The sequence below is a fragment of the Apodemus sylvaticus genome, chromosome 4 (genome assembly GCF_947179515.1).
Source record: "Apodemus sylvaticus chromosome 4, mApoSyl1.1, whole genome shotgun sequence".
Classification (NCBI taxonomy): Eukaryota; Metazoa; Chordata; class Mammalia; order Rodentia; family Muridae; genus Apodemus; species Apodemus sylvaticus.
This window is the reverse complement of record NC_067475.1, coordinates 4,298,467-4,325,018: the sequence shown is the minus strand read 5'-3', so window position 1 is coordinate 4,325,018 and position 26,552 is coordinate 4,298,467.

Here is a 26,552-nt window from a genome sequence, read left to right as displayed (position 1 = left end):
ATTTCTTTATAATCCCTAGTTTTGCTTTAAAAAAAACTTGGATTTTGCTCCAAAATTTATTCCATTCTCACAATATTGTGTGTAGAATTTTTCTGAATGTCCATTTAATTTATACCAATGGCATGGGAAAAATGTCATGTTCCATATATATTGTCAAATATATTCTATCATTTTTCACTTAGAATAGACATGAAGGTTGCCTGAGTATTGTCCAGCCCTATTTTTATTATTGAGGGAAGGACTTAGTGACACTGCTGTGTGATTCTGACCTTTACAAAGAAAGATGTAATACATGTGATACATGTATTTTTGAAGGTCTTTTCTAGTCAAGCCTCACCTTAACTCTGTGACTACAGCATACTATTATGACCATATTGAAGTGTAATTCTTAATTTCCCCTTCATTTTTTTAATCATTTGGAATTTCTAGACCCCTATTCTTCATCGTCAAACCAAGGGATCTGGAAGTTTGAAATGTCAAGTTTATTCTTCAGTGGAGAAGTTTTGCTGAACAAGAAAAGCAGGAATTTGTCTCCTTCCTGTTTGGACTCTACTGCTAAGTTCGCAGGTTAGGGTAAAAGCCTTTGGCCCTAGCTTTGACAGGTTCTGGCTTTGAGGACATACCAGACAGGAGAAGAAAATTATGGACTCAACCTTTGCTAATGTGTTCCAAGTTTTCTCAGACCACTAGGAGCTTTCTCTCCTGTTCCACTTGCTTTTTCAATGGAATCTCCAGCAGAACATTCACTTTCATCCAATCACATTAAGGCTCTCATTCTGGAGAAAGTCACACCAATCTGATCAAGACTGTAGAGAAGGTTCTTTAATGACTGCTGCAGGAGAATGAAAGGATGCAGTCACTACTCTGACTTCAGGCAAGAATAAATGTCCAAAGGCAGGGAAGGTTTGCTCAGACCTAATGCCTGGCATGCTTGCCACCTGTCCTGGAGTTATTGCTGCTGCTTATCCCATTAGAGGGAACTTCAGACTGTAGCCCTTTGAAAAGCCTCTCTTTGAGTTTCTTAAAAGTATTAAACCATTCTCAAGTGCCTGTATTACTTCTTTTTTCCAGTTGCATGGATAAACATGACCAGATAAAGGGACTATAAGGGAGAAAGGATTGATTCCAACTCATACTTCCAAGTTATAGTAAATTATGAGGAAGACAAGACATCAAAATCTTGAGAATCACCCTCATAAAAGCAGGGGAGTCAAAAGGGGGGTAGGAGTTTGGGGGAGGGTGGAAACTGGGAAAGGAGATAACATTTGAAATGTAAATAAAGATAATATCCAATAAAATTAGAACAAAAAGTAAAAGAAACAGAGGAGTGAAGGAATACACAAGATAAGCTCCCATTTTCTGATTTATCCAATAAAGGAAGCCCTCTTCTGGAATGTCCCCACCCTCATGCAAGGTAGCTCTGTGCCTGTCTGTTAAGAATTCCCACAGGCATGCCCAGAGGCACATCTCCCAGATGATGCTAGCCCCTGTCAAGTTGACAATTAATACTGATCATTATATCACCAACCCTGTAAATTTTCTGGGAATAGAAATATAGTTATTTTCAATACACTATACAGTTAAGTTTCTGATTCTTAAACTTTCCAACTTTAATCATTAGTATCTTTCAACTTCTAAATGAACAGTTCTTTCCTTGTTTTGAAGAGTTGAAATGGTTGTTTTATATGAATGTTTTATAACTTCTTAGTATAAACTCATGTCATAATCAATAATATTTCCTTCCTATTTTAATTTATATTTTCTAACTGTTTCTGCATTGCCTTAAAGAAAATCCTTCATCTAAAGTGTGTACAGTGATGTGTCTCTGTGTGTGTGGGGGGGGGGGTGGATGTGTGTGTGGGTATGTGTGAGGCTGGAGTCTCCTTTCTTTATGTAAAGTAACTGTATTATGACCTCCTCCACTAGCTCTTCATCAGGCAAGGGGAAATATGAATTTAGAGATTGCCACATATGGAGCAAAATACTGAATGGTCCTTCAGGGACAACTTCCTGCCAATTTTTCATCCTGAATGTGTTTTATGTTCACAACGGTGTCCTCGACTAAGGATAGACTACCAGTTTCACTCAAGTGTAAAAGAGCTCAGCCTCCCTGTTTTAATGGGGTTGTGTTCCAGGGCCAGTCGGCCATGTCACTGTCACTGTGGAGTGTAATATCACTCAGATCCTCCTAATACAATCATCATTTAGTCAGAAATAGGAAACAGGTTTGCTTTACATTTGAAATCTGGCATTTAACTTATGATTTTGTCAATAGACACTAAAGGCCACAGACGGGAGGCGATGATGAATCAGCTCTCAGCTCTCAGATCTGTTGTATGTTGTCTTGGGTTGCTACGTGCTCATCACAATAATGTTGGCTAGATTTAAAAGAAAGCAAAGAAGTCCATTTCTGAAGAAGTACCTACATATCTGCAGGGTTATCCTATGAAAGAGCTGTGAACATAAGATTACCCATTTACCTACCGTTGCTGCAGGGCTGTTACAGTCACAGAAACCTTTTAGTTCCTTATTACTTACTCCTTTCAGTGACTATTTTTTGTGTGTCTTTCTTGGCAGTCCAACGTGCCACCCCCAAGGGAAAGCACAAGAGAAGACTATATGGTTTTTTGTTTGAGAATGGTATGAGTCACTGAAATAATTTAACACTTAAATAAAATACAAAGAGCTACCAATGACTTGAAACATTTTAATTAGATGGGCAGAATTACTAATGTCATGGGAAAGGATCTAACTTCCTTATGCCCATTATAGATTACATTGTATTTAACACCATGAAACCCAACAAGGATTTTCAAGCATATAAGTTGAGAAGACTCTTAAGCAACCAGAAAAGAATAAGGAAGTGGAACAAGGAAGAGAGGCATGAAGTTAAATACTGATGCTTTAAGGAGCAGCTTGCTGCCATGGTGACATGGTCACCATCCCACAGGATGTTCTGGGAAGCAGCCCAGAGCATCTTCCAACTGCTTGGCATTTTAAAGCATCAAGTTTTCTCTAACACTGCATGGCAGATGTAATGAGTTGCATCAATTCCTAGGTGTACTCAAACTATCAATGAGCATGAACCAACCACCCTTGCATGGTCACAGCACAGCACTGTGTTCTTAATAGACCCAGACAGGAGGCTATAAACACATCTGAGACAGAAGAGTCCAAAAGGACTGCCTGTGTGATGCAGCTATGCTCCCTGCTTCTGCTGTGTCTAGAGTATATTTTCAAACACATATGAACACATAGTACAACTGTGAGTAAGTAATGCTGTACATTCCCTCCTATCTTACAATAAATGGATGGATTATATCTTTTTCTTTAATCTATACTTCTGTTTATATTTTACTTGTTATTATAAAAATAAAATATTGTAACAGTTTCCTAATGATTTTCCTGCCTCCAGTCTACTAACACTCTGATCCATCATACATATTGGTATTAAATTAACATCTTCTGTCTTCTTTATTAAATACTGCAAGCATTTTCTTCATGTGTGGGAAATGCTGAGTTTGCCAATGTCCACATATATTGCATTCTACAGTGTATGGCTACTTATATTGAGTTATTATTCTCAACTGACTCGTGGATATAAGAATTATTTTCATTTTAGGAGAAAAATCGAAGAGTTTTTGTAATTTTCTTCATTGAATTTAAATGTAACCCTTATATGTTATTTTAGGTTCAATGGACCTTGAGGCTGAGTATGAAAGCTTCCATTGTAACTCACGTGCCCCAGTGAACCCAACCTTCAATCCAAGTGAAGCAGAAGGAGTGGGTCAGAAATAATGTTGTTGTCAAAGAAGCACTTCAGCATCTGGTCAGATGAGTGCGATGTGACAGTCAATTTATATAAATTTTTCATACAAATAAAGTAAAACTTTTCTATGTGAAAGCCCTGCTTCCCTCAAAAATATATAAAAGGGAACTCAGTGTCTCAGAGCCTGTTGCTTCTCAGTGTCAGCTCAGCACCTCTGTCTCTGCAGGAAGTAAAACTCCATTAATTTGCTGTGGAAAGCTGTGGCAGTATTCACCATTACAAGATGGTGCCGGCTTCCACAGTACCAGTTCTGCTTTCTTAGTAAACAAGCTATTTGCGCATGTGCAAGAGTATTTTCGCGCCAAATCTCTGCCCATCCCGGGCATTCTAATGAGGTGATGAGTGAACAGCCAATTAAGTGTGTACGCGCCACACCAAGGGGTATATAAGCAGCGCCCATTTTGGGCTCGGGTCTTCCTCCATGAAAAGCTTCAATAAAAGCTTGGCTGCAGAAGGATCCTGGTGTCCTGCGTGTGTTCTTGCTGGCAAGACGATAGCGTGGGACAAGTGGTGCCGAAACCCGGGATGGGCAGAGATTTGGCGCGAAAATACTCTTGCACATGCACAGATAGCTTGTTTACTAAGAAAGCAGAGCTGGCACAGTGGAAGCCGGCACCATCTTGTAATGGCGAATACTGCCACGGCTTTCCACAATTTGCTACTGAGAAGAAATGAACTTGTGAGCTTTTCTTTTTAATCTTATCACCTTCAGCATCACATACATGTTTGGGAAGCAGGGAAAGAATAACTTGGAAATTAAAGAAGGTTTGAAGGGGAAAGTGATATAGCTGTTTATCTCAACACAAAGGAAGTAAGACAGAAAGGCCTTACTTTGAAGCTTACTTGGGGTGCTTAATGGTACTTCGCCAAAACTAAACCAAACTCTATTTTTATGATAAGTATAATCATATGAATTATAACTGCCCAGCACTAAAATTGGTGAAAGCTTCCAAGACACTTAAGCATACTCAATTGTATGCCCAGTGGTCTACTGACACTGTAGACCACAGTCAGACCTACAAGTGAGAATTTTAAAGGGCAAAATACTAGTTTAAGCTGCCCACCAGGTAGTAAATGAAAATCAAAACTTAGTTTAAAAATACCTGCACTCCCATTGCTGTGGAGCAAAGAGCCAGAGTCCCATGGTACATGTTAGGAACACATTGCCTTAAAACGCATAAATGCACTTGAGAAGCCATCAATAGATTCTTGCACATAATAAAACTTACATTAAAATTCCTAAAAATGTCTTATCCCTACACGTGAAAACAGAAAAACCTGTGAGACAGGAATTTTTCACTCATTCACAATCTTCTTGCCACTTATAGAAGAGTGGAATGAGGACCATCCAAGTACTCCATTTCCCTGAAATAAATGAAGAATGAGAAAAATCCTCATGCCATGGACAATAAATCCAATCTGCTGAATTGTAATTTGCAAAGGGATGGGATGAGGGACAGATGTGTAGGAAATCTTTTACATTGTGAAAGTAGAAGCAGACACTAGGGCTTCTGAACAGTGGTCTTTCCACCACCTGAGGACAGAGTGAGGAGACAGCTTGAAAGTCAGAAGCAGGTTTCACTAGAAGCTGACCTATGATTACACTCACCCTGGATATCACCTCTCCATGGCTATCAGAAATAAAATTGGGATAATTTTTTCTTTTAATTTTAGAAATTACATTTTTGAAATATAGTTTTTAAATATAATTACATATTTTCTTCTCCCCATTCCTCCTTGTAAACCCTCCAATATGTCCCTCTTTTCTTCCTCTCTTTTATTCAAATTCATGGCTTCCTTCTTGCTTTTCATTAATTGTTCCTAAATATATGTATTTGCATACCACAAACAAAAATATTTTATTTATACACATACACACACACACATACATATATATATATACATATATATACATATATATAATTTGTATGTCTAACCAATTGCTATGCTCTTCCTTGGAGAACACTATTTCTCCCACAATTAGCATTCCTAAGTTTCCTGTAGTGCTTGTGTAGCATTGAAGTTTTGTGGTCGCTCTTATTCCTACCATCTACTTTAACATGTTTACACTTGTCCTTGTTCAACTCATGTTTAGACAATCATGTTGGTGATACTTTGTGGGTTTGGTATTTGACATTATTAGAAGATACAGTCTCATAGTAATCTTCTGGCTCTTAAAATTTTTCAGCTCTCTCTTTACAATGTGCCCTGAGCCTTCAGTGTTTTGTAGATATGTCTATTGAGATTAGGCTCAATAATGGTCTCTGTCTGTTGCAAAGAGAGGTTACCTTGATGAGGAATAAAGACCACACTATCCTCTGTGTATAAGGACCACTGTTTAGAACTTAGTTAGGCATTATGCTGTTTTAGTAAAGTAGAATTTATAGACACTTCTTCGGGATTCAGAATTTCACACACCTTAGGAAGTAGGTGAGGCTTCCAGTATCAAAAATGTTTTTATTTGTTGAGTGTGGAATATTTAGATAAATATGAGTTCAGAATATTAGAATAATTTTCCTCATAACTATTCTGTGTTTCAGGGAAAAAATCATAGCACGTGTAAAACAAAAATCAGAGACTTAAGCTAAGGCATGACTGAAAACATTTGACCCTGCATGCCATAACTTTTGCAATCAAAACAAAAGTTAAAGAATTAAATGGATGGTTGGACATATGGTTGGATAGACAGATGGATGGGTGGACAGATGAAGACAGGGGAGAAACTAGAGGACATATTTGCATGATAAAATACTGTCACTCATTAGCTATAGAGCCAGAAGGTTACCTAAGACTACTTAAAGGAATTTAAGACACAATAAAAAATAAATACAGAATAATTACTGAGCTGAAGATTAAAGGAAACAGGAAACATTTTTAAAGTTTATTTTTCAACTAGACAAGTTTATAGTCTGATATTTATAAACATTTCAATAGTTTTTCATTTTTACATTATAGAAGGAATCAAAATGCTTCTGCTTCCTGATCCCAGAAAAAAACCATTCTTTTTCTTTTCTTTTCTTTTCTTTTATTCGATATAATTTTTTATTTACATTTCAAATGATTTCCCCTTTTCTAGCGCCCCACTCCCCGAAAGTCCCATAAGCCCCTTTCTCTTCCCCTGTCCTCCCACCCACCCCTTCCCACTTCCCCATTCTGGTTTTGCCGAATACTGCTTCACTGAGTCTTTCCAGAACAAGGGGCCACTCCTCCTTTCTTCTTGTACCCATTCTTATCATCAGAGAGCTCATAGTGAAAGTCCATTTTCATTCTCCTGACTTAGGATCAGGTCTATGGATCACATTTTCTTGATTTTTTCTTTCCGTCTCAAAACTCTCCTAACCCTAAGTTCATCAGTGCTGGCTTCCTAATTTAATTTCTGTCTTTTGGGGGTTTGCACACTGTAGTTATTCCTCCCAAGTATTCTTCAGTAACACTCCCATAGGAAAGCAATGCTGCATTGGAGAGTAGTCATCAGAGCCTTTAATATGAAATACATCAAAGCCTACTCAAGACATAGTAAGAATAGATGAGAGATGACAATTCACATGATGGTAGCTTGTGTCTCCCACTAGCAGAATATCTGTCACAGTATTACATGGTCTGTTGTAAAATAAGATATTAAAGAAACATAGTCTGTAGAAAAACAAGCTCTATGGTGACATTTTCTTGGTCTTTTAACAAAAGCAGAATGTGAAGGGCTAGCTGCCCCCTCACTTTCTAAGGAAATCATCATCATCTTCCTTCTTCTTCTCCTTCTCCTTCTACTCCTCTGCCTCTTCCTTCTCCTCCTTCTCATCTTTCTCCTCCTTCTCCTTCTTTCTTTTCTTCTTCTTCTTCTTCTTCTTCTTCTTCTTCTTCTTCTTCTTCTTCTTCTTCTTCTTCTTCTTCTTCTTTTCTTCTCCTTCTTCTTTTTTCCTTCTCCTCCTCCTTCTCTTCCTTCTATTTTTGAATGAATTTATCAAAATGATAAATGATATTATTTTAATTTTTTTAATTTTTCAATTCTTAAATTTTTAAATTCTTTTAATTTTTTCTTTTATTGTATATTTTCTTTATTCGCATTTCAAATGATATCTTCTTTCTGGGTCTCCCCTCTGGAAATGACTATCTCTTTCCCCCCTCTCCCTGCCTCTATAAGGGTGCTTCCCCATTCACCTACCCACTCCCACTTTCCCACTCTGGCATTCACCTACACTTGGGCATTGAATGCCTTCAAGCCCAAGGGATGCTTCTCCCACTGATGTCTAACCAGACCATCCTCTGCCTCATATGTGGTCAGAGCCCTGGGTCCCTCCATGTATATTCTTTGGTTGGTGGTCCAGACCTTGGGAACTCTGGTGGTGAGGGATCTGGCATATTGACTCTGTTGCTCCCTCCATGTGGCTGCAAATCTCCTCAACTCCTTCAGTCTCTTCTCCAACTCTTCCATCATTCCTGCACTCAGACGAATGGTTGACTATAAGCAACCACTTCTGTATTTGTCAGGCTCTGGCAGAGCCTTTCAGAATAGGCTGTATTCTCCACAGACTCTGTTCTACTGACAGGGCACAAAAATAAATATAAGGCAACAAATATTCCCAATAAGTTTTTTTTAATTGAAAGAGAAGATACAAATATAAATGGGAAGTGAGTACTTAGTTATGAAGAACTGGAGAATATTTTGGAGGTGATTTCTGAGTTAGTGCTGAGTGAAGCCAAGAATCATTGTATATACGTCTCTTTGAGAACTGCTATTGGAGAGAACGAATGTGCTTATGATCATTAAACTGTCTCACAATGCTGTCATGAAAAGATACAGAAAAGTTAAATTCCACCTTAGAAACAATCACGTGCATCTCATGGGTGAAGCAGCCACTGTGTTTTTCTGCTTAGGAAGAAACATATATCTCCAAGTAAATGACTGAATAAGTGGCTAGGTGGCAATTTGACTGTCTTCATATAATGAAAAAGCTACAAAAAGTTACTATGGGTGCACCCAGAAGTTGCAAATATATAAAGAGAGGCACCATGGTAAAAGACTGGTAACTTAAGTACCAACAAAATAACTTTCAAGGAAACTGAGAATATGTTCACCTTTTTCAAGTGCAGAACTTCTTAGGTGATACTAGAGTAAACATAATTTTTAACATGGATCTAGGCAAATAGATCTTTATTTAGAAGGTTGTAAATCACGTGAGAAAAACCTTGTAAACAGAAATAATGCTTGTGTAGCCAAAGAATAATAAGCTTTAGAGAAACAGAAAGAGCTCAGAATATAGGTGGGAGTTGGACCAGTCAGTCTTGTAAGATCATAGGAAGGCTACATTGATTCTAACACAGGACAGTTACCGAGTGCTTTGAGCTGGTTAATGATATGATTAGTTGAAAAAGCATTAGTGCAGGCTGCAGTAATTGTAACTGATAATAATTAAAAGCAGAAAACATGAAGGAGAGTTCATTAACTGAAGAAAGAGATTGGTATTGATCTTTTGAGTAGAGCACAAATATTATCGCTGTCACTGCAAAATTGAATTTGATAAGCAAATGTTGTGCGAGGTTCTATAATACTGAACATCTATTTATGACTGTGGTATACATTTTGAACATCATAAATCAGCATGTTTATGATTTATTCAATAGTAAGATCCGGTGTGGCATATGATATTATTTAGAATTAATTAACACTTGGTGTATCTAGGTTGAGTCTAAAAAGATACAAGCTAAGAGACTGGAAAGGAATAAGTATGACTCTGAATTATAAGTTCTGCATTGGTGATGCTGAGGCAAAGACATGAATGCAAAGTCTACAACACACTTAGGTCTTGATGTAATTCTAGAAATGATGATGGAGAATATCTAAATGAATGACTCAAAAATAATTCAGCAATTATAGTTCATAACACTAAAAAAAATCTATGATTCACATTCATGACTATTTTTATAAGAGATAGGAGGTATGTTAATACCTGGAGTGGAACACAGAGAAGGAACATGACGTTGAGTATGTCAGAAGTATGTCAGAAGAAGGGGCAAAGAAAAGTCATGTATCATGTTATCATGGACACTGAAACAGACAAAGGTTTAGCATAGGAATTTTATAAGCTTTAGCAGAAATGGCTTTGGGCAACTGGAGATTGAGCAAGACTTGCAGAAGTAGGGAGAGTAAAACACTAAATGCAAATTAAGTATATTAATTAAAGGATGAATTGTGGATAAATTAGAAGTTTATTATCAGGAAATGTCAGAGAATCTCACTCTCTTTTAAAAGAAAGTGTCAACTGTGGTTTTTTAGTGGATCTTTGTTTTCTTTCTAGTACCAAAAGAGTGTGTATGAGTTCACAGCTCTATAAGACAAAAAGCCAACTACCCAAATAATGTGCATCACTTTATATTGGGAAATAACCTTCAACCACTGAAGACATACTGGAAAGTATAAAAATTATAAAAAAGCATTCCAATCTAGTATATTGAGGTTAGATGACAAAAACAGATACTATGAGCTAACTTAGTAACAATAACAAGTAAGCCACAGAAGTAGTGGGCTAGCTTCTAAGTGTTAAGAGTTATTTGAATGAATGTCTTTTTAATATGTAAATTTATATTTCTTCATGATTCTAGGCAAATAAATATATATTTTGAAGGTCATGTGTTAAGTAATCTCAGGTTTGCTCTACTATATATACATACCAGAAAACATTTCTTTTGAATTTACCTGTGTATTTATACTTAAACAGTTTTATAGGAAGTAGATAGTTGATTTTCTGATTCATATGCAACCTGGTAATATTTTAATTGGGATTTTCTGAAGCTTCATATCCAACCAGACAATTTGAACTTGGTAGATTTAATCTACTATGCAATAGCATAAACTACATGTATTTAATCTATTTTTCATTTGCCTCCTTTCTCACAGTTTTGTACATCTTCATTTAAGGTTATCAGATAAAACTTACTCTATGAGTAGCCACTTCTGGCTATAAAGAATTCCTCTCTACCTTAATGTCACAGTACCTTTGCTTGTGAGTATCTTCTTGCTTATGGTGTAGGAACACCTATAGTGTATTTCCTTACAATCATTTTTATGCTTTGGAGATATATGCATTATAAACTTATATGTATTTTAAAAAACACATTATTTATTATTTCCGAGGGATTCCCCTCACTCTAATTTCCTCATACTTTTTTCTTTTCTTTCTTTTTTTTTAGTATTCTTTTTTTATTTTTATAATTTTTTATTTTCAATATTCTTTGTTTACATTTAAAATGATTTTTCCTATCCAGGTTCCCCCCTCCCCATAAGTTCCCTAAGCCCTCTTCCCTCTGCCCATTCTCCTATCATCCCCCTCCTACTTCTCTGTCCTGGTATTCCCCTACAATGCTGGAACAAGCATTTTCAGGACCAGGGACTGTTTCATTTTCTTACCACACAATCTGTCTTTTGGTAATTGGTCATTGGTGCTTTGTCAGTGTTGCTAACACCTTTACTTTTTTATTTTGTTGTGTGACAGTTCCCTCTGCTTAAAATTCTAGGTTGTATTTTTCCCCTGAAACATTAAAGAGTACATCCCCCCTTCTCTCTTTTCTTGCTTCTGTTGATATCTGAGCTTAAATCTTGACCCTGATGTTTCCCTTTATCTGTGTTGGTTCATTCTGATATGGGTCTACATGAGATTTTTCCTCAATCTTCAGATTGTAAAAATCTGATGTGTCTCAATAAGTTTTGTTTCTTTCTGTGTAAACTTGAAATTGTCTATGTGCATAGATTTATAATTCTCCTCAAAATTAAAAAAGAATGTTTTACACCAAATTCATTTTATTCTTTATTGTCTGTTGACTTTTATATAGTTACTATTACATGATAATTTTTCTTCACTGTGAAATATACTTTTGATTGTATTCATATTAGTTCATACATCAAATATTTATCCAAATACTTCTCATTAATATGTTTAATTTTTTCCTTAATGTTAGAATGTTACTGGTTCTATAAACAAACAGAAAAACAAAAATTTGCATTCACTAATCCTAGTATCCATATTAGTTCTGGGTTAGCCATATTTTTGTCATTTTACATGACAGCTTCACTGCACACCAGACACTGTGAATTTTACCTTCTCTTGGGCTGGGCATTTTTACATTGCTATGAATTATGTCAGAGCTTATTTTTGGAATTCTCTAGTCACTTGACGTTTGATCTCTTCAAATACTGCCTTTACATTTCATTCAGTAAGGGCAGAATAAAGTTAACACTGAAATATTATTTTCAGCTCCTTACTAAAGAATGTACTGAATTTTATACATTATACTCCATGATGTACAAAGATGTTCTGACTGACGGTTTGGAAGAGACACTTCTATGAGCCATAGCTGAGATCAAAAATTATTTTCTCCAATTCCATATAATTTCTTCACATACACATCTATCATCCTCCAGTATCAGTTGAATACCTAAGATGTATGCTACAAATATCTTGTATGTTTTCTTCATTCAATTAGATTCCTCTCTTACACTGTTCACATTCTTCCCACCTTGGATGCAGCAGCATCTTAGTTACACCATCTCAACTCAGAGCACTGCTCTCTGAACTCTGCCCATTTCCTTCACTCCTGCCTTAGTCCTCTCTCAGTAACTGATCCCTAGCACTTTCAGATCTATGATCTTGTGCTCCCACAAGCACAACACTGGGGTTGTCAGTGGGATTGTCACATGTCCCAGATATTCTGTCCAGAAACAGACATGTGATTTTTATGGGTTTGCTCTGTGATAAACCTTCTCAAGTTGAATGGAGACAAACATTTAGAAATCTAATGTTTGACTTGGAGCCAAGGAACAACTGAGTACAGAAAATGGCCTGACATCATTGTTTCCACTTCTTGGCAAGTCATTGCTTAGATAAAAACACAGGGAAAAGTCACTGTCATGATCCTTCAGTCACCTTGGATTTGAGGGATCACAAAACCTGTCAGGACAGAAAACACCATACCCTTGTAGTTGAATGTAATTATCTGTGAGGGCAAGGTTGTACCTAGAAGATGAGATCATTTTCTTAGAGCGAAAATCCGTAAAAATGACAATATCTTCAAACTGCCTTGTTGGGGACTGGTCTGGTGCTGTGTATACAAATGCAAAATACTGCACCCCAAGATCTAATTGTCTTCAGATATGTGAATTACCATGAATACCAGTGTCTTTGTTGTGTAGACCTTGCTGCCCAATTTAAAGTCAATTGGTTAATAAAAGTCTACAGATCTTGAGTAGGCAGTAGAGAGAGAAAGGCAGGACTGGAGGATGGAATGAGGAGTTTCAGAAGAGGTCAGGGGGAAGAACTAGAAAGAAAACACAGAGAAGAGGAGGCTGCTGTGAGAGGAGATGGACCAGGAGTATGTACATGGCCAGGAGAACTGGACCCTGAGGACAATCTGATGGAGCAGAAATAACCCAAGTGAGACTTAAACAGCAAGTAACAAGGGGCATGTGTCTGGGATGTACCTTAGAATAGCACACAACATGCCCAATTAAGGCTTACAACAATATTATTTATATTATAAATAATATGCCAAAATATTGTGTTTTATTATACAGGCTAGCTAGAAAAATTAAATCATTTACGCAATCTTGCAGAACAGAACTGAGAAAAAGGCCAACCAGACCACACATTAGCTTGGTGGCATAATTTTCTTTGTCCAACCTCAGGATACTGTTCATAGTTTTGATCATATTGGTAGAACTTAAAATGCCCCAAAATTCTTAAGTCTCATCATTCTTGATCAATAATTTCAACTTCAACACTGTTGGTGTACTACTTCAGACTCTACCTGAATCACTTCTTTTGTTAATCAACTTTATTGTGTACGTTATCAAAGTAATAAAATCCAGTGATCATTCTTATTCATACTAGTCTCTTATAGAAAAGATTCAAAATTATTAGTCTCAAAATAACTTGGATTCTTCATAGCCAAAGTCATGAGATCAAATCTTGTATGGAATAATTCAGACTAGCATAAATATATGGTTCCATAATTGAAGGGCCCTCAAAAACTTCTCCCAAGCCTCACATTTCCTCAATGATTATTTCTTTTAATGTTTTCTATCAATTATTTTGTCTTTTCCTTTCTCAAATCAGCAATATCTAAGAGTCTCATGTTTTCATATTATTTATAGAATATTTGAAAATAGTGACTATTTTGTTAATGGCTTTGCATAAACTATCTTGTAAGCATCGTATTTCATTAACCAGTTCAAATTAACTCTAGCCTAACACTCACTCTCTATTTTGTTTGAATGTTTCTTCTAGATGACCACAGCCTCTGTTTCTAATGCAAATGTTGTTAAATGCTCAATTATGCAGACATCTTAGAGAAAGTGATCTCTAATGACAGATTCTGTGTATACCTGTGGCTTGGTTTTTACCCTCGGGATTCTCAGATTCTTGTCCTTCTTTTTCCTACTTAAATGTGATATTCACATAGTGTTGGTTTTTCTCATGTGGATCCTCCCCACTGTCTTTCTAATCTTCACATTCAGAGTTTTCATTGGCTATGTCTTCATACTACTCAAAAAGCAACACACACACGTTCATACACACACACAGCACACACACATATAGGCACACATGCATGCACACACATTCTCTGTCTCTCTGTAACACACACACACACATACATACACACAGACATAAACACATGTACACATTGTTTTTAACCACAAGTTCTTCCTTGAACATTTTAGACAAGGATCCTACTGGAGAATGGTGTTGATAGCCCACCCAATAGCCTTAGTAATGATAATACCAGTCTCTAGTTATTTTTGAGCCTCATCCTATTCCATAGTCAACTTATCCTTGTAAATCACTTTGATTCCTGAAGCAAGTGAAAAATCTTTGGATGACTTCGTGTCACTCTGGGCATTTGTTACATATTAATTCCTGTGATGAAACATTATGATCAAATACAACTTTAAAAGGACAAGATTTATTTTACCTTGTAGTTTCCATGAACTAGATAGAGTCCAAAATGACTGGGAAGCCATTATGCTCACAAGAGAGTTAGCTGGCTGATCAAATCTTTGTATACATATAGGAAAAAAAGAGAAAGCAAGAAGAGGGTACAAACCACAAAAGCTAGTCCCAGTGATGTCTGTCATCTAGCAAGGCTGTGCCTCATAAAGGTGTAATAGCCTCCACAAATAGCAACACTAGTGGAGATTAAGTGTTCAAAATCAGTGTCCTATGGGAGCCATAGTCTCAAAGGACAGTCACTCTCTCTCTCCCATCAAGTATCAACAATCAATAGTAAATCAGCAATGGATGGAAGAGAGACATTCCCTCTTTTTCTAGAAAGAGCTGGCTCGATCTTGAATGAATATTTTGTGGGTAACTACAGGTTTTGTGAGTTTCTGAGAGCAGCAGCCATGCCATATCCAGAAGACAGCCTTTTATGTCTTGCCTCCACATCTTCCAACTCTTATGTTCTTTCTCTTCTTACCCTGTGTTTTCTGAACCTTACACAAGAGGGTTCGATATAGAAATCACGTTCAGGGCCAAGCACTCAGACTCATTCTTAGCACTTCAGCCAATTATGTATCTCTTCCTCAGAAAGAAGCTTCTCTGTTCCAGGCTGAGAGCCACTCTGGTCTATGAACATAAGCATTTAAAAGGCAACTAGAGAGCATGATCAGTGAGCAAAGTAAAAATACTATAACCTATCACCTCTTCAAACATAGATTTTTAGTATTGTAGGAAAAGTAGAGGGTGGCTCTCATCATATTTCATTGCATATTAGTATGAAAGTATCAAATACCATAATTAAAAATAAATTAGGACAGAAATGCTAATTTAAATCTCATTGTTTCATTGATTGAAAACTCTCAACAATATGTCCTAGTATGTTGATTGGAATTGTAAAGGCACTTGTCATGTTTCATGTTGCTCGATAGAGCCAGGTCTTTCTGCATATATTGGGGCATTTAAGTGTGTGTACTGTTCTGCGTTCTTTCTTGTCGCCTATCCTCTTTCTCCAATGTGCATCCAATGTGGATTGTCATAGTTTTTTGCTTTTGTTAGAGATGTTTCCTCTCAAGAGTTAGGATAAAGCTTGATCCTTGAAAAAAAAACTTTTATGATTAATCAAGCATCATTCCAAAAATAAAATGTTTGTACTTTCCTTGTCTGTATCATGCTCCTTCTTAAACACCTGTGCACTAGTTTCAAGTGTCTATGCCCCATTACATGAAGGCAAGTGACCATGGTGGAACCCTCAGGTATCATCATTGTATGTGGGTTTGGAGTGGAGTCGCTCATCCTGCCCAGAGCTCAGGCCACTGGGCCAGGCAGACATGGGTGGTTGCCATGCCCACAGAACTGCCAGATAGGGGTGGGACTCTGAGAAACCACAGAACAGCATTCTGGGAGTGGGAAAGGGCAGTCCTTCGGGGTTTCCTGGGGAACCGCAGGGTGGAGCTCAAGGGTGACAGGTTCGCAGTCTTGGACACTTCGAACTTGGACACTTGGAACATCCAGATGCTGCTGGATGTCTCAGAAGAGCTGGGAATGGGAGTGTAGGCCTTTGGGGCTCCGCTCAGGCCCAGGGTCGAAAGGAAAGGGGCAGGGGAGAGCTCCAGATGAGTCCTGTGGGGACTAGAGTGTCCTTGGCTTGGTTGGCCTATGGCTTGGGGGTCCAGATGAGAAGAGGCAGTCTATGGTTTTTGAGAGTTTATTGTAGAGAAGTAGAGAGAGGGAGAAGGTAGAGAAGGAAAGGCCAACCATAGCCACATGGAGAGAAGGGGAGCAAGGGAGCAAGAGAAAGGGAAAAGCGTAAGAGAGCAAGAGAGAGAGAGAGGAGGGGGCAAACACCCCCTTTATTAATGGTCCGGCCTTCCTCACTGTTGCCAGGTAACCGTGGGGAAGGACACATCTCACTGTTATCAGGTGACTGTGGGAGTGGAGTCCAGACAGAATACCAGGGGCTTGGGGCATTGCCCTACATGACTGATGACCACAGGATTACGGAGTTGAGGGCCTCCTGTCAGAAGCCTAGTGTCTGGGAGCATGGCCAATGGGTTTGTCCCTTGTAGAATATCTACTGAGTCTCCGGAGCCTTGCTCAACCAGAACATAGACTCCTTTTCTCAGTCCCACAATTGTAGATGGTCTAAGCTATTAATATCACAGAATAAATAAATGAAATCGCTGAAATAGTTATCAGAAGGGTTATTAATTTTGATTAACAGTTTAAGAAATAGAGAGGCTGTACATCTTTCAATGTCTTAAAATTTTGTTAGTAGACATTTACTAAATGCCGATTATTGTATAAATGAGCATGGTATTTCATTTTGCCCACACCAAATATGCAAAGGTAAAATTAACTCAATTTTCCCCATTTCACATTTAAAATATTTGAAGCTAAGATTTAGTCTAACTAATGTGCCAAATTCACAAATAAATAAAAAAGATGCTAGATGGGTATGGTTTCAGAATGGCTTATTGGTGATTGTTAATGAGTATTAGACATTTTGTTTTTGAAACTGTTTCTCTAACAAGAAGATGGGGTCCCCCAGAGATGCAATGCTGTGCCAACATCACATGACTAACAATTAACACACATGGTGTCTAGACTTCCAAACCACCATCTGTTTATCTCCCCTTTTAGAAACATGAGTAGCAGTTAAAACAATAGTTAATCACCTTAGAAAATCTTAATAACTTATCCTGCTCAGACAGGAGGTCTAGAAACAATTTACACTATTGTTAAAGACTTTCCTGCCTTCCTTGGAGAGATTATGCTTCTCAGTGTTGAAGGTTTTAAAGGTGCTTTATTAGCCTTTGAAATGTGACACATTTGAAGTACAAATATAATATATCCAAGCATATTGCAGAAAATATGCATTTTAATTATATTGCTCTTTGTGCCCTTCAATTTTTTAATCAAGTTCTTTTATCAAGAAGAAAAATATAGTATTAAATAGAAACTTTTAGATATACAAACTTTTCTTCATTTTTGGACTAATCAGGATGAAAGAGAGAAGCAAGATTAAATTATTACTGAAGCATAGCCAACTAGGTTTTACATGATATCAATATTAGATCTGTCTTCCTAGTACATTTGCTTCATTCTGAATGTTTATTGCTATGTCAATTATAACTAGTGGATTCTGTACATTATCAAGTATGTTTTGAAAACTAATTTGAAGTTTTAGGGCACCCAATAGCAACAACAAGAAAAGTGTCAAAATTTATAGAACCATGAGCTATGAAACTTATTAAAGACATGAATTGTGGCAAGCATTGTTACAACCCTATTTTTCTCATCCCATTTCAATTAATCTTCACAGTAAGCTAATACTGAAACATAGTATCTCTGTTGTCCATTTCACTGATAAGAGAAGATCACATCATAGACTGGAATTAATCTGCATGTCATCTCAGCTGATGGCACAGCCAGTGTTTTGATCTGGAGTTTCCTGATTCTCAAGTCTATGAACTTAATTAAAACAATAAAACTACCTGGTAAGGGAGACTTTTAAAAGCTGTTGGAATGTGCTTAAGAAATTTTGCAGCTAAGAACCATTGACCATCAACTGAGCCGCGCACAAGGTAAAGCAAGAACAGGCACACACTCTCACATCAAGACTGGGTGAGGAAAAGAGTCCAGAAGGCAGGCAAAAGAGCCAGAGATGCTCACCTCCCACAAGGAACCTTTTTCTTGGGGGAAGGCAGAGGGGACTGAGAGGAGTAGAAGTGGGCAAAGATGAAGTCAGGGTGTATTGTATGAGAGAGCAGTAGATCAATTAAAAAAAAAACAAAACGGGGAAGTGGGAAGGGGTGAGTGGGAGGACAGGGGAAGAGAAGGGGGCTTACCGGACTTTCGGGGAGTGGGGGGCTAGAAAAGGGGAAATCATTTGAAATGTAAATAAAAAATATATCGAATAAAAAAAAGAAACCAAAGAATCATTGACAACAAAGAATCATTGACCCATTTGCAAATAGAACAAAACAAACTGAGAAGCTGTGCCTCTTCCCAAGTTGCTAGCCACTGCTTTGTCAACTTGGAATTCAAATAATATCCCACTGCACTTAAAACACACAGACAGCATCACTGAGAGTGTTTGAAGGGCAATGCTTACTGAACAGCAGGGCAAGAGCTTCTGTTAAAATGAGAGCAATTCAGCAAGAGAACAGATGCTACAGGAAGGTGGTTGGTCAGATGCTCCCTTAATTGAAGGCCTTTAGCAAAGTACCACCGTTTCCCCTGAGATACTGGTCTTGCTGTCATTCAGTTTCCCAACCTGTGAAGTGACATTTATCTGAAAATAATCAATCTTACATTTTAGGGTTGATGTGAGGATTTGGTAACTCATGTCTACTATCATTCAAGCAGAAATTATATGGTCGTTATATAGGTGTAAAAACTGGGTATGGAGGAAATGTGAAATATAAAACTCATTGGCAGATATCAGGAAAACGCAGAATGGGTGATAGGGATTATAAAGAGTTACAAATTAATTCTGAGTAAAGTCTTTCTAATAGAATAGAAACACTTAGGCATTATATAACACAAGACAAATGGACAACCCCGTTTGTGCTGCTGCCCTCAGGACTCTGTCTGGAGAAAGAGCACATACCACCATCATGGGAATACTAGGAAAGAGTTGAAGACCAAGAATGTACTGGGTGGTTTTATGTGTCAATTTGACACAGGCTGGAATTATCACAGAGAAAGGAGTCTCCTGAGGAAATGCCTCCATGAAATCTAGGTGTAAGGCATTTTCTCAATTAGTGATCTAGTTGGGAGGGCCCATTGTGGGTGGGGCCATCCCTGGGCTTGTGGTCCTGGGTTCTATAAAAAAACAGGCTGTGCAAGACAATGGAAGAAATCGTGTAAACAGTACCCCTCCATGGTCTCTAAATCAGCTCCTGTCTCCAAGTTCCTGCCCTCTGTGAGTTCCTGCCCTGACTTCCTTTGGTGATGAACAGCATCACCCAACTTTTCTCCCCAACTTGCTTCTTGGTTATAATGTGTTGTTTAACTCTGACTAAGACAAAGTATGAAACTGGAACACCAGAAACAACAGTGGGAACCAGATATTCTGACCTGAAACTATGAGGGCAAGCAGAGAATAGCCAAGGTTTGGAGAGCAGAAAATGAAAATACTGACATTGATACATAGGAGGTAAAAGTAATTGATAATTGTGAGCACTTGGGTGTAAATATGAAAATAAAGTACTTTTCTATTAATGTGTGACTCATTGGGTGTTCATTCAGTTGTTACACAGATGACGAGATCCTGCAAAAGAGAAATACCATACTAGTCCCTTGCTGATAACTTGAAGTAGACAGGACTCTGCTTATTTCATTTTGGCAAGAAGTGCTCATGATCAAAGTGTAAGCTGTCTATTTTGCTCGAGATAGTATGCACCAGTGAGAAGAGAAAGCAATGTCCACCGGAAATTCTAGATGAAGTAAAGGTGAATCACCCTGATTCTCTGTGTGCAAAACTCCCTTGTGTATCATTTTTCTAAAAGCTAGGACAGTCAGAGTTAAAATCAAGGTTGCTATAATGCCGAAAATGCATGTTATCTTTGTGCCACAGTAGAGGATATGTCTGTGACTATTTCAAGAGCATCACAACACAAGAAGATGCTTCTGGCAGAAATGTGAAGAGCCAATCCCTTTGCTTGCTACATAGAATATTCATGAATACTAATCCGTTTTCACTTGTTAAACAAAACAATAAAATGGTATTAAGTTCTAAGTTTAATATTAGAACATTTGAACTGCACCATTATGTAACACAGGAACAGTACCTAGATTCACAGTCTTAACATACTGAGGGGTCTGAGAACTTATGGCTTCTCAACTATTTCATTTTCCACATACAATAATGAAGATAAATTCTTATTGATAAACTAGGGTAAGGATTGCAAATTTTATTTATCCTACTTGTTGATTAAAAGTTTCTGCAATGAGAAATATGAAGCTGAATCTATATGGCTTCAGAAAAATTATCTTGTTAAACTGTAATCATTACAGTATAAATATGGGTGTCTTTGAACTTTACTCCTGTCTTTGAATAGCTGAAACACTATAACTAGTAAATGATTCCTTGATGTCCAGAGTCAGGCTGTTCAGAGTCATGCCAAACTCAGGATGAAAAAGGGAAGGAAAGTAAGCATGGAACCTTCATTTGTTTGTAGAAAAATTTAATGATATTTGTCCTTCTTATCCTAGACAGGTATCTTTCCCTGTAAGATTGGAGACATCATGAAGGATACAATGTGCTGGCTGTTCTTCTAAAGTCACATGACCATATCCTTTGGCCTGAAATGATATCAGCTTGATCCCAAACACTAGCAGAGGTTAAAGGCAAGTTGAATCAAGGCATATTAATAAATTCACTGGACACACATGCTGGCCTCCTGCATTATTAAATGTCAGCTGAAATATAAACAACTCAGAAATATCCTTGGCATGCACCACAGATGCAAAGGCTCCATGAAAAGTAAATCTTATAATATTAGAAATCTATTCCCACAATATAAACACAAGCATTATATTTTTATATGTTTAAATAATTAACTGAAGTTTATACACAAGTGACTGACAGACATGGAGGAAATGTCCAAGTATATGAACTGATAGGATTTTCATGTATAAAACTGGAAATTTTAAAAGATATTGTTAATTGTTAAGAATGGAGCAAAAAGAAGCTTGTGAGCAACTTGCAAACAAGAAATAATTATATTCTTCCTGCTGAATATGTGTCAGTATAAATCAACCATCTCTTATGACAATACTATAAAAGGAGTAAAAATCAGGAACAGTACATTTAAGCCATGGGTTAATGCACTAGCATACTTGAGGTAGTGTTTTTAATTATTTTTTTATTCAATATATTCTTTATTTATATTTCAAATGATTTCCTTCTGGCTCCCCACTGCCTGAAAGTCCCATAAGCCCTCTTCCCTCCCCATGTTCCACCATCTTCCCCTTCCCACTTCTCTGTTTTGATATTCCCCTATACTGCTGCACTGAGTCTTAACAGATCCAGGGGACACTCCTCCATTCTTCTTGGACATCATTTAATATGTGGATTATGTCTTGGGTATTCAAAAGTTCTAGGCTAATATCCACTTATCAGTGAGTGCATTCCATGATTGATCTTTTGAGACTGGGTTACCTCACTTAGTATGATGTTCTCCAGCTCCATCCATTTGTCTAAGAATTTCATGAATTCGTTGTTTCTAATGGCTGAATAGAACTCCACTGTGTAAATATACCACATTTTTTTGTATCCATTCCTCCGTTGAGGGACACATGGGTTCTTTCCAGCTTCTGGCTACTACAAATAGGGCTGCTGTGAACATAGTGGAACATGTATCCTTATTGCATGCCAGGGAATCCTCTGGGTATATTCCCAAGAATGGTATAGCAGGGTCCTCTGGAAGTGTCATGCCCAGGTTTCTGAGGAACCGCCAGGCTGATTTCCAAAGTGGTTGCACCATCTTGCAATCCCACCAACAGTGGAGGAGTGTTCCTCTTTCTCCACATCCTCACCAACATCTGCTATCTCCTGATTTTTTGACCTTAGTCATTCTGACTGGTGTGAGGTGAAATCTTAGGGTTGTTTTGATTTGCATTTCCCTAATGATTAATGATGTTGAACATTTCTTAAGGTGCTTCTCAGTCATCTGAAGTTCTTCATGCGAAAATTCTTTGTTTAAATCTGTACCTCACTTTTTAATAGGGTTATTTGGTTCTCTGGGTTCTACCTTCTTGAGTTCTTTGTATATATTAGATATTAGCCCTCTGTTGGATTTAGGGTTGGTGAAGATCCTTTCCCAATCTGTTGGTTGCCGTTTTGTCCTTTTGACACTGTCCTTTGCCTTACAGAAACTTTGTAGTTTTATGAAGTCCCATTTGTCAATTCTTGATCTTAGAGCATAAGCTATTGGTGTTCTGTTCAGGAACTTTTCCCCTGTGCCCATGTCCTCAAGGGTCTTCCTCAGTTTCTTTTCTATTAGTTTCAGTGTGTCAGGTTTTATGTGGAGGTCCTTGATCCACTTGGAGTTGAGCTTAGTACAAGGAGATAAGAATGGATTGATTTGCATTTTTCTGCATGATGACCTCCAGTTGAACTAGCACCATTTGTTGAAAAGGCTATCTTTTTTCCACTGGATGCTTTCAGCTTCTTTGTCGAAGATCAAGTGACCATAGGTGTGTGGGTTCATTTCTGGGTCTTCAATCCTATTCCATTGATCCTCTTGCCTGACATTGTACCAATACCATGCAGTTTTTATCACTATTGCTCTGTAGTAATGTTTGAGGTCTGGGATACTGATTCCCCCAGAAGTTCTTTCACTGTTGAGAATAGTTTTAGCTATCCTGGGTTTTTTGTTATTCCAGATGAATTTGAGAATTGCTCTTTCTAGCTCTATGAAGAAATGAGTTGGGATTTTGATGGGGATTGCATTGAATCTGTAGATTGCTTTTGGCAAGATGGCCATTTTAACTATATTAATCCTGCCAATCCATGAGCATGGAAGATTTTTCCATTTTCTGAGGTCTTCTTCAATTTCCTTCTTCAGAGATCTGAAGTTCTTGTCATATAGGTCTTTCACTTGTTTGGTTAGAGTCACCCCAAGATACTTTATGCTGTTTGTGGATAGTGTGAAGGGTGTCATTTCCCTAATTTCTTTCTCAGTCTGCTTATCCTTTGAGTATAGAAAGGCTACTGATTTGCTTGAGTTGATTTTGTAACCAGCCACTTTGCTGAAGTTGTTTATCAGCTGTAGGTGTTCTCTGGTAGAGTTTTTTGGGTCACTTAAGTATACTATCATATCATCTGCAAATAGTGATAGTTTGACTTCTTCCTTTCCAATTTGTATCCCTTTGACCTCCTTATGTTGTCTAACTGCTCTAGCTAGGACTTCAAGTACGATATTAAAAAGATATTGTCATTTTATTTGTATGGTGTTTTGCCTGCAAATATGTCTCTGCACCATGTACATGAAGTACCTGAAAATACCAGAAGATGGCGTCAGATCCCCTAGAACTGAAGTCATAGAAGGATGTGAAAGACTATATAGGTGTTGAAAGCTGAACCCAGGGTCATCTAGAAAATCATCCGGTGCTTTTAACACCTGAGCCATCTCTCTAGCCTCTCATGGGTAGGCTTATCAAAGAATCATGCCATGGTTTTCTGATAATTAAGTCAAACAAGTCAAACGATTATAATAGTAAATAAAGTAAAATTCTGAAGTATGTAAGTTTGTATATGAATATTTAACTCTCTATGATTATATATGCACATTAATATACAAATATCAAATGCATCTGCAAAAAATATCCATAAACTGAATCATTATTATCTTTAAGTCTTATTAGCTCTCCCCATCATACTTTGTATTACAAGTAAGAAAAAGTAATTCACTTTTCAAAATAATATATTGCAGTTGTGCCAAACTTTACACTCGTGTTAACAACTCAATATTGAAGAGAGCGACTACTTCCCTACATTATTTTAAAAGTCTTCAAGGGATTCTCATCTTTAACTCCCTGCTATCTCAAGATGTACCACAGTTGGCTTTTCTAGAACATATTAAGTTGTTTTCTGTACATGCTGTTAAATCCTCAGTTTCTGGTACCAACAATGAGAGCAACCTGTGCTACATGTTGAAATTGTCCTGCATAAACTGCCTTGAGCAAAGCATGTAATTTCACGTCACCTTCAGCACGCATCTACCTCTAAAAGTTGTTCTGGTTTGTGTTGAATTCCCAAACTGATTCCAGGTTTTAGCTTATGAAATTCTAGACTCTAAATGTCACCCCTCCGCCCACACACACCTGTTTCTAGCTGAAAATCCTTGCTAGACTGCTTCTGCTTCATTAGCATTTCTCAGATTCTCCAGTGCCTGTGGATTTATCACCTCACTGTAAGTACACAGAATTATAGCTCTTGTAATCCCTGTTCTGTATTCCTTACACAGCATGCCGCAACACAATTAAATACAATCACACACTGCTCAGATCAAGGAGAGGTTCTGAGAGATTCACTGGGCAAAACTTTAGTTATGGGAACACTCTGTTCTCTCACATGCTAAGACACGTGGAACAACATGGTGGTACCGAGACTCATGGAACCATTACTTTACAAGTAGTCCTTTGATGCTGAGTGAAGTTACTAAGTAGTTCAATAAATATTTGCCTACATTTAGAATGAAGTCCTAAAATGCTTTGCTGTCCCTTGAATGTTATGTTTTCCTTAGACTAAATTGTCATTATTAGAAGATAACAGTCCTTAAGCATGTCAACACTGGTTCTTTTACATGGACAACTCCAGCATCACCCAATCGAGGTCTTCACTTCTGTAGAGCAGTGCTTGGTCCTGTGGCTTCCACATCTTTACACACAGATGCATTTTGAAATATTCTCATGTTGCTCTATGAGTGGAGTTCTCTGAGAGAACCCATTAGTTTCATGTTCATTTAGACAGTGACACTCTGATAGATTTTGAGTCACATTTTTGTCCCTGGACACATTTGCAGCTTTTCATCTGTATTAGCTCAGAACCAGATGGTCAATTTCCCTGCAACAAAACCCATTTGATCATCATCACCTCTTGCTACAGACATTCATAACTCAGGTTGTCAGTATCCAAAGAGATCCTCTTCTACCCATCCCTCATTCTATGTCACAAATTCCCATTTTCTTCTAAGTATTCTTATTGTCTATTCCTTCAAATCCTATATTTTAGTGACTGATTCATACTCTAATTCTCCAGTTTATATCATCAAAAGAAATAAGGTTTGTTCTTTCTTACAATTTTATCTTAAAATACATCAGTGGAACATTGACACCTTTTTACTCCCAGTACTTAAGAGGAAGAGCCAGCATAAATAGGAGAGCTACTTCAAGGCTGGTACGTGCTATAAAGATACCGTGTATCAAAAAAGAAAACCAAGAGTAGATGATAGCTAGACAGACAGACAGAAAGACAGGCATATATATATATATATATATGCATACATATATTTATGGAGAAATAAATGGTAGATAGGTAGATAGATAGAAAGATAGATAGAGATAGATAAATGCTATATAGATGATACAGATAGATAATAAAGATAGATGACAGATAATTGATAGATAAGTGATATATAGAATGATACATAATAGAAGATGATAGAAGAGATGATAGATAGATGATAGATAGATAAGTGATATATAAAATGATACATAATAGATGATAGAAGAGATGATAGATAGATAGATAGATAGATAGATAGATAGATAGATAGATAGATAGATAGACATAAATAGATGATAAATGGTAGGTAGATACATAGATACAGGTATAGATAATAGGTAAGTAAATAGATAATAGGTGAATTGATAGATACAGGAATGATAGATGAATATGTAGTAGATAAAATTAGTCATTTGTTCTATTTTATAGGGAAATCAATCATGGGCTAATCATCAAAAAACAAAGCTTCAGAGCCTGAATAATCTTTGTTACTCTCATGACTATTCAGAGGCACTAGTAGGGCTGAACCAAACTTTTCTGAGGTTCAATTTTTCCAGGTTTCAAATGTAAATACTAAAATTATGTCATATTTTATAGAATACTGGTTTGAATAAGACCTTACACAGAAGGACCATACTTTGCGTCAGATCTAGAGAGATGTTTATGTGTTCTTGTGCAATGCATAAATTCTGACAGATCTGAAACTTAAATATCCCACTTT